The 10,267-nt window shown below is 36.6% G+C and overlaps 1 pseudogene; it reads right to left on the bottom strand.

The window, feature by feature from the left end:
- Positions 1-8,775, bottom strand: LOC120149364 (annotated as a pseudogene).
- Between the last annotated feature and the right edge of the window lie 1,492 nt (positions 8,776-10,267).

Raw genomic sequence — 10,267 nt, 5'->3', positions numbered from 1 at the left:
TTAATTTTTCTCCAATTAAATTGAGGTCAATGGTGGATGTGTTTGTTGCCAAAGTGCAGTGAGGAGGCAGGCCTTCTCTATCTCATTGAATAGTTTTTGCTTTAAACCGACATTTTCAATGACAGCCTACAAATAGAAACTAAATTAGAAATATTTCACAGCAATAGATTTTTTTACAAAGTAGTAAATACTGTAACACAGCTTACCTCTATGACCATGTCTACATCTTCAAATTCAGCATAATCCAAAACTCCTTTAATCATTGAGAGAGCTTTCTCTACTCTATCCTTTGCCAGTTTTCCTCTAGTTGCCAAACCTCTAACATTTGCTGCCAACAAAAATAAGAAGATAGTATTAAATTTCTATATAACATGTAAATAGTTCCACATACAAAATAGATATCTTCACACATTCATTAACATTATCTTTTAAAATAAGAATTAAAACATTGTAATTCCTTAACAATCATCAGTTTATCAGCTATTAAAAGAGAAATAGATGAATAACCACCTTCTATTGTTTTTATTCCCTTCTGGAGATATTCAGAGTTAACTTCCTTCAGGACAACGGATATATTGTTCATAATAAGAGCAGTAGCTATCCTAAAGCCCATTAGGCCTCCTCCAATAATAGCAACTTTCTTTATTTGCCTTGGTTTGAGACCAACATCAGTAACAACTGGAACCTGAAAAAGTAAAATTTCAGAGAAAAAATACCACTAAAGGTCCCAATTGGTTGTGAGACTTCACTATCAGCTATAAAGTACGAATTTCTCCACCACTTGTAGACAGCCAACTACTTCTACAAGACAAGTGCTACCAAATGCAAAAACACTGCTGAAAGAATTAAATGAGAAAAAGGTGCAAAGTGTTCCAGCAATCAGTAACTACCTTTGACGTAGCCTGCTGGGCAAGGAACACATGAACAAGACCTCTTGCTGTGTCCGAAAGGACTATCTCCTTAAAAACTTTGGCTTCCTGCGTAGATAAATTCCAATGTAAAAAATTAATATGAATAGTCAACAATTCAAATGTTCAAGTACAACTGAGCAGAGATTCTTAAAGACTAAACATTATCAAAGATAAGATTAAAGGGAAGAATCAACAAAATCCATCACTGCAATCCCCCAAAAGTTTATGAGATGCTATCATAAATGGACCATTGCAAAAAGAGGGGGGGGGGAAACAGCATTTACTACCACACATAAACAACAAAACATCAAAAGCAATTTCTTCAGCAAGGAAGACAACTATGCAAATAGGTCTCAAAACCAAAAACTACCTTTAGAACTCCACTATATCCTCCATGGACAATACCCTCCTCAATTACATCTAGACATATCTGATGCTGAGGCAAATTCGGGGCAGTCTTTTTGGCTTGTTGTCTTGCAGTTCTTAAATGAGCTTTCGCTCTAGATCCACCATCGGATTTCAGTTCAAATTTTCACTGTTTTGGGATTTCTTTTTACAGCCTTCTGCTCATTTTTTATGCTAGGTTTCATTTAATCGAGCAACCTCTGTTCTTTGTTTTTTCACGCTCGCCTTGGACGGCGGAGGCATCTTTGTAACAGATCTGCTCTTGCTTCCTTCGCGGTTGTTTTTTGGTTCATTTTCTTTAACTAACCTTCTTCGTGATTTTTTATTTTTTTTAAGGTTTTACCATAATCTTCTTTGGTTTACAGATCCTTTATAGTGGGTGGTTTTATTGTTTTTCTTCATTTTTCTCAAAGAGAAAAAAGTTTGGTGAAATATAATTTTAAAACAGAACTTGTTGGGTGTTTTTTATTTGTAGCTCTTCAGATCTGAAGGAAGGCCGTGGTTGTTTGTTTCAAAGCACAGTTTCTTTTGACTTTTCCTATACACTCATTTTCCTCTCACTTTCACATAGGAAGCCTCAACTTGCAACTGCAAAATCTCCAAACTACTAATCCGCTTTTTGAATATTCCCTTTTTCCCTTTTCTTTAATTTTTAGGGTTATCTGTTAAAAAAAACTATTTTTCCTAAAAAATCTCGCTTTTGTATTCTCCTGCTAGCAACATTTGTAAAACCTGTCCTCATCCGATTGAGTTTCTCTACAACAGTGCCCGTTTGTGGACAGAGTTTCAGCTTTGTTTTTGCCTTTTGTTATCTTCAACTGGGTATAATACACCAAGCATTTGCAGCCTTGTTCGAAATTTCCAAATTCCATTTCCAGTACTAAGTCAGTTTGAACAGATCCGTGGATAATTTCTTCTTCTGCTTGGTTTAATCCCTCGTTTGATTTAAGTACCGAAACTTCAGAATCTTCAGATCCCAGATCTTCCTGGGGTTTTATCATTCTTGATACTTCCATCGTAATTTGGGAAATTGGTTTAGAATCAGGGGACCGCTTATTATTATATTTTTCGCTTATTTGAATCTAACTTCCTGTATTTTTAGTATTATTATTTTGTTTTCAGCTCAGTTTTCTCGCACTTCCGAACGAACTTTCCAGGCTCAATTTCTTCCGCCTTGCAGCTCGATCGGACCACCTTCCTCGTAGAGCAACGATCGCCTTCGTCAGCGGTTTAATTTCTGAACAAAAATTCTAGATTTTCTCTTTTTCTTCTAATTTCATAAGATTTTGCATGCTAATTTCTTGATAGGTAAAGGTTTGATTTTGTGTTATAGCACGGTTTTTATCAGATTTTTATCTGAACAAAGATTGTTATTTTAGCATCCACGAATTTTGATGTATCCCTTTTAGCTCTGTCGTTGTTTTGCATATCCCTTGCATTTTTTTGTACTTAATATTTCTTAATCTTGTTGTTGTTGTTGGATCTGCTTTCTTTGACTTAGCTTCTTGCTATTTTTTCTCTTGTTTTTATACTGATCTTTTTTTACCAGCTTTGGGTTGATGTTTTTCAATTAGTTGAGTAGGATTTCATTACTCTTATATCTCGTGTTACAATTTTAATCCTTTTTTGCTTAGCTCGGATATTTATTGAACATTTTAAATTATAGTTTCTAGATATTGGCCTATAGTTAAATAAGATAATATTATTTTTTCTTAAAATCCTATTAAGTAACCAACTAGGATTTTTAGTACTCCTCAATTCTCTAGTGTTTTATTGGTGCATCTTCTGTCTTATTTGGATTCTTTTTTCATAGTTCCTCATAGCTTCGGTTACAGATGATTACTTGAGGTCATGTCATTCTTTTAGATCCCATGGGGCGTATAGGGGGAGGGCTCGACAGAGTGGTGACAAGGAGACTAGATTAAGAGTTTGCTCGCTGAATGTAGGCACATTAAATGCTAGGCTGCTGGAGCTGACCGACGTACTTAATAATAGAAAAATAGATTTTGCATGTATTCAGGAGACTAGGTGGAAAGGGTCTCGCGCCAGAGAGTGTAATGGGTACAAGTTGTGGTATTCAGGCGTAGATAACGCTAGAAATGGGGTGGGTATCTTGGCATCCTCTAGGCTCAAGGAAAATGTAGTTGATGTTTGCAGATACCGGGATAGGATCATGATGATTAAGGTTATTATAGAAGAGGAAGTAGTGAATGTCCTTTCAGTGTACGCCCCACACGTTGGCCTAGGGGAGGGGGAGAAACGTTGCTTCTGGGATCAGTTAGATGATATACTTAGGAGCATTCCGGAGGACCAAAGAGTTTTCATAGGGGGAGACTTCAATGGCCATATAGGAAGTGCAACGACGGGTATGACGGTGTTCATGGGGGTTTCGGTTATGGTAGCAGGAACGATGGGGGGCGTACGTTGCTTGATTTTGCTACTGCTCACGATTTGGTGATCACGAACTCCTTCTTTAATAAGAGAGATGCGAACTTGATTACGTTTCATAGCGGGGGACATTGTACCCAAATCGACTACATCTTGATTAGAAATCAGGAACGATGGGCTTGCATTGACTGTAAGGTGTTCCCTGAAGAGGCATGTGCATCACAACACAAATTGTTGGTTTTGGTGTACCGCGTACCCCACGGGCGGAGCACTCATAGGAGGGCTAAACTTGGTAAACCTAGGATCCTCTGGAAGAACTTACATGGAGCGACAACTGATGACTTTAGGAGTAAGGTTTTGTCTAATACAAGTTTTGAAACTACAAACTCAAAAAATGCAGATATGTTATGGAAAAATATGGCAAATTCCATCAGAGATGTTGGCAAAAATACCCTTGGGTTGTCGACGGGGAAGGCCAAGGAACATAAAGAATCGTGGTGGTGGAACGACGAAGTCCAAACTAAGGTGAAGACAAAACAAACTTGCTTCAAGGAGTTTCTACAATGCAATGACGACGAAGAAAGGTCGAGAGCTAAACAAAGATACCAGGAGGCAAAGCGGGAAGCCAAGAAAACGGTAGCTAAAGCAAAGGATAAGGCATACGAGGAAATGTACAAGAGATTAGACACCAAGGAAGGACAAAATGGCATCTTCAGACTTGCAAAATCTAGGGAGATTAGGAAAAAGGATCTAGGTAACATTAGGTTTATTAAGGACAACAATGGTGTTCTTTTAGCGAAAGATCACGATATTAAGAGGGTTTGGAGTAGTTACTTCTTTAGCTTATTTAATGACGGTGCCTCTCCATGTAGAGATAGTATCGTTGATGGGTTAGCCGACTATCATACTACGGCTAATGACTGCCCTACAAGTAGGATTGGGTTTGAGGAAGTCAAAATGGCTCTTAGAAAGATGGGAAGGGACAAAGCTGTCGGTCCTGATCAAATTCCTATCACTGTGTGGTTGGCCCTAGGAGAAGAGGGAGTTAAGTGGTTGACCAACATCTTTAATATATTTTAGAGACTGCCAAGATGCCAGAGGAGTGGAGAGAGTCTACGGTGATACCAATCTATAAAAATAAAGGAGATCCCCAACGTTGTGGTAACTACAGAGGTATTAAACTCCTCAGCCATACCATGAAGCTATGGGAAAGGGTGATAGAGGCTAGGTTGAGACAAGTTACTAGGGTTTCGGAAAACCAATTTGGCTTTATGCCAGGCAGGTCTACCACGGAGGCGATTCATCTACTTCGACGGCTTATGGAGAAATATAGGGAAAAGTCTAGAGATCTTCACATGGCGTTCATTGACCTTGAGAAGGCTTATGATAGTGTTCCCCGCGATACGATCTGGAAGACTTTGGAAACGAGACGGATCCCAACTGCTTATATCCGGGCGATTCGTGATATGTACTTTAGATCTACTACTTACGTCAGGACTACAGTTGGCGACACCGAGGCATTCCCGGTGGAAATCGGACTCCACCAGGGGTCGGCTCTTAGCCCTTACATCTTCGCCTTGATTATGGACGACATCTATTGTGCGACACCAGACGGTGTACCATGGTGTATGCTTTTCGCTGACGACATTGTCTTAGTTGCTGAAACAAAATCTGAGTTGAATAGTAGACTGGCTACCTGGAAGACTGCTTTGGAAGAAAAAGGTTTAAGGATCAATATTGAAAAGACAGAGTATTTATGTTCAAACTTCAATGGGAACCAAAACGATGAAGATGTAGAAGTATGCATAGAAGGACACGTTCTCCCTCAAAGGATTGTTTCAAGTACCTAGGGTCTATGATACATAAAGATGGGGGTGTAGATGATGACGTTACACACCGTATAAAGGCGGGATGGCTAAAGTGGAGGGCCGCTACTGGAGTTCTGTGTGACAAGAAGGTCCCTCTAAAACTTAAGGGAAAATTTTATAGAATGACAATAAGACCAGCGCTGTTGTATGGATCAGAATGTTGGGCAACCAAGAAGGATCACGTAAGGAGGATTGAGGCCGCAGAAATGAGAATGCTTCGATGGACATGTGGTAGGACTCTGAGGGATATGACGACAAACTCTGCTATTAGGATGTCCTTGGGGGTGGTGTCTGTTTCCGAAAAATTGAGGGAGGGAAGACTACGGTGGTTTGGGCATGTCCTTAGGCGACTACCGTCGGATGCGGTAAGGAGGGTAGAGTCGATTACAGTCGACGGAGCCAGAAGGAAAGGACGACCAAGGCGAAAGTGGGAAGACTGCTTAAGATCTGATTTGAGGGATTTAGCCCTTACCAAAGACATGACCTCTGATAGGAAAATATGGAGGCTAAAGACTAGGGTAGTCGAGTAGTGTGGGTCACATCTATAGGGTGTATCATCTCTGTCTTCTTTTAATGTCTTTGTAGTATTTTCCATGACTTATACTTTTTATACGTTTCTGTTATTGGTATTTATGAAGGATTAGAACTGGGCTTGCTAACGTCGACTTCTGTGTATCATTCTCTTCATGTTTCCTCTTTCCTCTTTTAAATTTAGCCGGATCTTATGTTTCTGTCTATATGCAGAGATTCTTTCGCAGGGATTATTATGCAGAGATTAATTCCCGTTACAGACGCACATATGATTTTAATGACTGCATATGAATACTGTTTAGCTATGTATTTATGTATTTATTTATACATGCATTGCATTTTATCTAAATTTTTAATTTTCTGACTGCCGGAGGTCTTCCACGGAAGCTACTCTCAACCTGGCGTTGGGGGTAGCCTACTACCCTACCTCCCCCCTTACCCCATACATATGGGAATTGGGTTTTTGTTGTTGTTGTTGTTGTTGTCGTCTTGCAGTTCTTAACACCTCCCGTGCTTCAGAGAGGGATCCAATCTTGTCTGTTTTGTGAAGGGAACGCAACCATGGTTTACGTCTTTCTGCAATGTCTAAAGCCCACGCACGAGAAACTTTCAGCAAATCTTCAGAAGGGACAAGCGCATCAACAAGACCTAGTCTTCCCTTCTTCAGGCATGATTGGCTTGATGACTGCAAAGCATTATGCTTAAAGGAATCAGATTTACCAAGTGAAAAGGTGGACTCCATAACCATTTACAATGAAGTGCATTTTAAAGTTAAGAGGCCGAAAGATACAACATCAGCTTAGGGCCTTACTATAAAAAAGAGAGATAAATTTACTGTTTAATCCAATCGTATTATCAGAACAATTACAGCAAATTAAATCCAATTATCTCGAACATGTTTTTCATCATAAATCCACTCAAACTGTCCAGCAAATAGTTTACAACGAAGGAACGAAAACTTAATGACAGCATTTTCAATAGGTAAAATGATAACTCAGAATAAATTAAAAGCCACTAGAATTCTGAAAACATGCCTTTAAAAAGTTCAAAAAGCATTACGAACATAGAGTATTACCAGCATCATTTCAATAGCCTTTGAAGGCCCCACAAGCCTTGGGAGACGCTGTGTGCCTTTGAAAGAACCATACCAATTAAAGACAGTCAGTGCATGAAAAGTACAAACTAGCAGCTATCATCTAAAGACAAAAGAATTATCCATCTACACGTTTTTATCAACATAATTATTGGGGTGTCTATACCTCCAAACCCAGGTATCACTCCAAGTGACAGTTTTGGCAAGCCAAGTTGAGTTCTAGGGGCAGCAATTCGTGCATGGCAACCCTGCATAAGAACAAAAAAGATTAGACAACTGCGCAAATTTACTATCATTACGGAAAAACTGTTAGCAAAAGAAGTTAATCAAGTAAAATACAAATTAGGAGAGAAAAGCACAAACCATTGCAAATTAATCATAAGAAATTGAAAATGGTGATTCGATTGAAAGCTCGAAATTCACCGGTTAGGACAATGGCTTTAACATCGTTTCTCCTCGTCGCTTCAGAGATTTTTGCCTTCAATCCATCAATAACTGTAAAAGATTGAAAAAGAAAATCAAATAACCAAATCATAAATCAATAACAAATAAATAAATGAAACAAAAATTACAGTTGGGCAGAAGGAAGCTTTACTGGGAATAGCTAAGGCGATAAAAACAATGAAGCTTTTGAGAATGGGAATGCCGTGCTTGGCTCTACAGTGACGAGGAGAAAGAAATAAACTGCAGTTTTCAAACATAAAACACGTTTTTTTTAATTAAATAACAATATTTTATTTGATGAAAAACTTACGTAGATAATGTCGTAACCATCTTTTCCAGACCGATTACGAGTTTGAAAAGCGCTATAAAAAAAATAAGAGTCGTCATTACTTTTAAAGTGAAATTCGATCAGATAAAATCAAATATTTTATTTAGATTATTTGACTTTATAAAAAAATAAGTTTTAGTTTATGAAATCAGGAAATGAATTCGATAGTCAATTACGTATGATGAAGAATTAATATCCTACAACTTTCAAAATTAATACTAATTGATTACTCATTGTTTTAAAATTGAAAAATTATAAGTTCGAGATTTTATTTAGTTTCTAACTCATTATGTATGTAAATTTGAAAAAGGTATTTATGTAATTAGAAATTAATAATAATTACTCTTGAGCACGAGCATAAGTTTACTATTAATCCCAATATTGCATTAATTTTGAAATAATAATGCAAGGAATTGAAAACAATGTCGATTTATTTCGAGATATAATAATGGTCACTCTCAAAAACAAGTGGATGATACACTATTAAAACCTTAATAAATGAACATTGCCTTCATTTTTTGAAAACGAATTATGCAATTAAACAACCAATTTTTGAACCTAATTATGCTAATGGATTAATTAAGGTTGCATCTATCTAAAGTATCCATTTATAAATTTTAAAGTACTTAACAATACTAATCCTAAAATTGAGGCTCTAAAATTACCTAAAAGATTTTTAAAAAATTATTCTAACAATCCTCCTAAAAGATTTCTAAACTTACCTAGTAGATTTTAAAAATTTGATGCTCTAAAATTACCTAAATGAAATTGCCTCATTGGCCGCTGTAGATCAGCATCGTTCGTCATTCATTTGCGATGAAATTGAACGCTTTTTATAGCATTCAAAAGCTCTTTTTTCCCTCTTTTTAAATCTCACCACCGTTTTAATCGGAAAGTCTGGAGGAGAGAAAGATATAAGAAGAATCTTTTGTCATCATCCTCTTTCGATCATCGGCCTCCTCCACCCGTGGTGGTTTTCAAGATAAAGAAAAAAACACAAAGAGGCCACACTGTTGGACATGCAAGAACACAAGGCAACAAGGAAAAGTAGTAAAAGAATACCTCTTTTATTGATTTTTTCTTTCAAGATTACAGGTTCTTTTGCTTTCAATCTCACTTTTCAACATAACATATTTCTTTTGATTTTCGCAGGGATTTATAGACACAAATATCTCGTTTTTTTTCTAACTTAGAGTTTCAGTTTAACTAAAACACTATATTCTTTTCCGTTTTTATTGATTTTGAAATCTCTTTCCCGCAAAGAGATTATTTTGCCGAAAAAAAATTAGATTGAGATTCTAGATCCACTACTGATGAGGTGGCTGCACGAGTGAGGGTTAGGGTTTTTTCTAACCCTAAAAAATAATTATATTATGAGTTGTTGGATCTCATTTTGATCTAGCGATAGAGATGCTGGCGACTGAAAACAAAGGGAAAACCCTAGCCTTGTTGGATCCATGCGTAACTTTTTTCACCATTGGGCTCCATTATTTTGACTTTGTAATGCTTTAGGCTTAAATCTTGGCTTGTATTTGAATCTGAAATAAAATAATTAAATCCATTACTTACAAAGTCTAATATACATATACTTAATATAATTTTTTATTTAAATATATTAATAACATTAATAATGATGATTATAAGTAAATAAAATAAAATAATATTAACATATACTAACTATAATATAACATATGTAATAAAAAATAATGATAATAAAATAAGTAATCAATAGAAAATAAATAATAATTAACTATGGGCAAAAATAAGTGTCTAAAACTGTCCCTCTTATCCATTATCGTATGACGAGAATAAGACAAAGACGAAAAGGAAACAATTTTTTGTTCGGAGCTTCATTGAAAGGTGCTAAGTCCCATAGCTACAAGTTATTCTCATTATGAACTTTTATTCTTCCCGTAAATGATTCTACTTCCACCAATATTAAAAGTTTAGGCGAACTCTTCTTATTATAAACACCCCATGGAAAATGTTAATACACCCTCTTCAGTGATAGATCTTAGCAAAATGTCGAACAAGTTCTTCTCATTATGAACTTATTCTTCCTCTTTGGGTGAGTTCTTCTCATTATGAACTTTATATTTATAATGTTGATCCACCTCTTTCTATGATGGAGTTGATCTAAAGGTTGAACAAATTCTTCTCATTATGAACTTCTTCTCCCTCCGTAGACATGTTCTTATTATAAATTCCCTTGAAAATGTTGAACCACCTCCTTATATGATGGATTTGAGTATAAGGTTGAACAAGTTCTTCTTATTATGAACTTCTTCTTCCTCTGTGG

Source organism: Hibiscus syriacus, unplaced genomic scaffold (genome assembly GCF_006381635.1).
Source record: "Hibiscus syriacus cultivar Baekdansim isolate YM2019G1 unplaced genomic scaffold, ASM638163v2 tig00111002_pilon, whole genome shotgun sequence".
In the NCBI taxonomy this organism is placed as follows: domain Eukaryota; kingdom Viridiplantae; phylum Streptophyta; class Magnoliopsida; order Malvales; family Malvaceae; genus Hibiscus; species Hibiscus syriacus.
The sequence above is the reverse complement of the archived record's forward strand: the minus strand, read 5'-3'. Positions and strand labels throughout refer to the sequence as shown.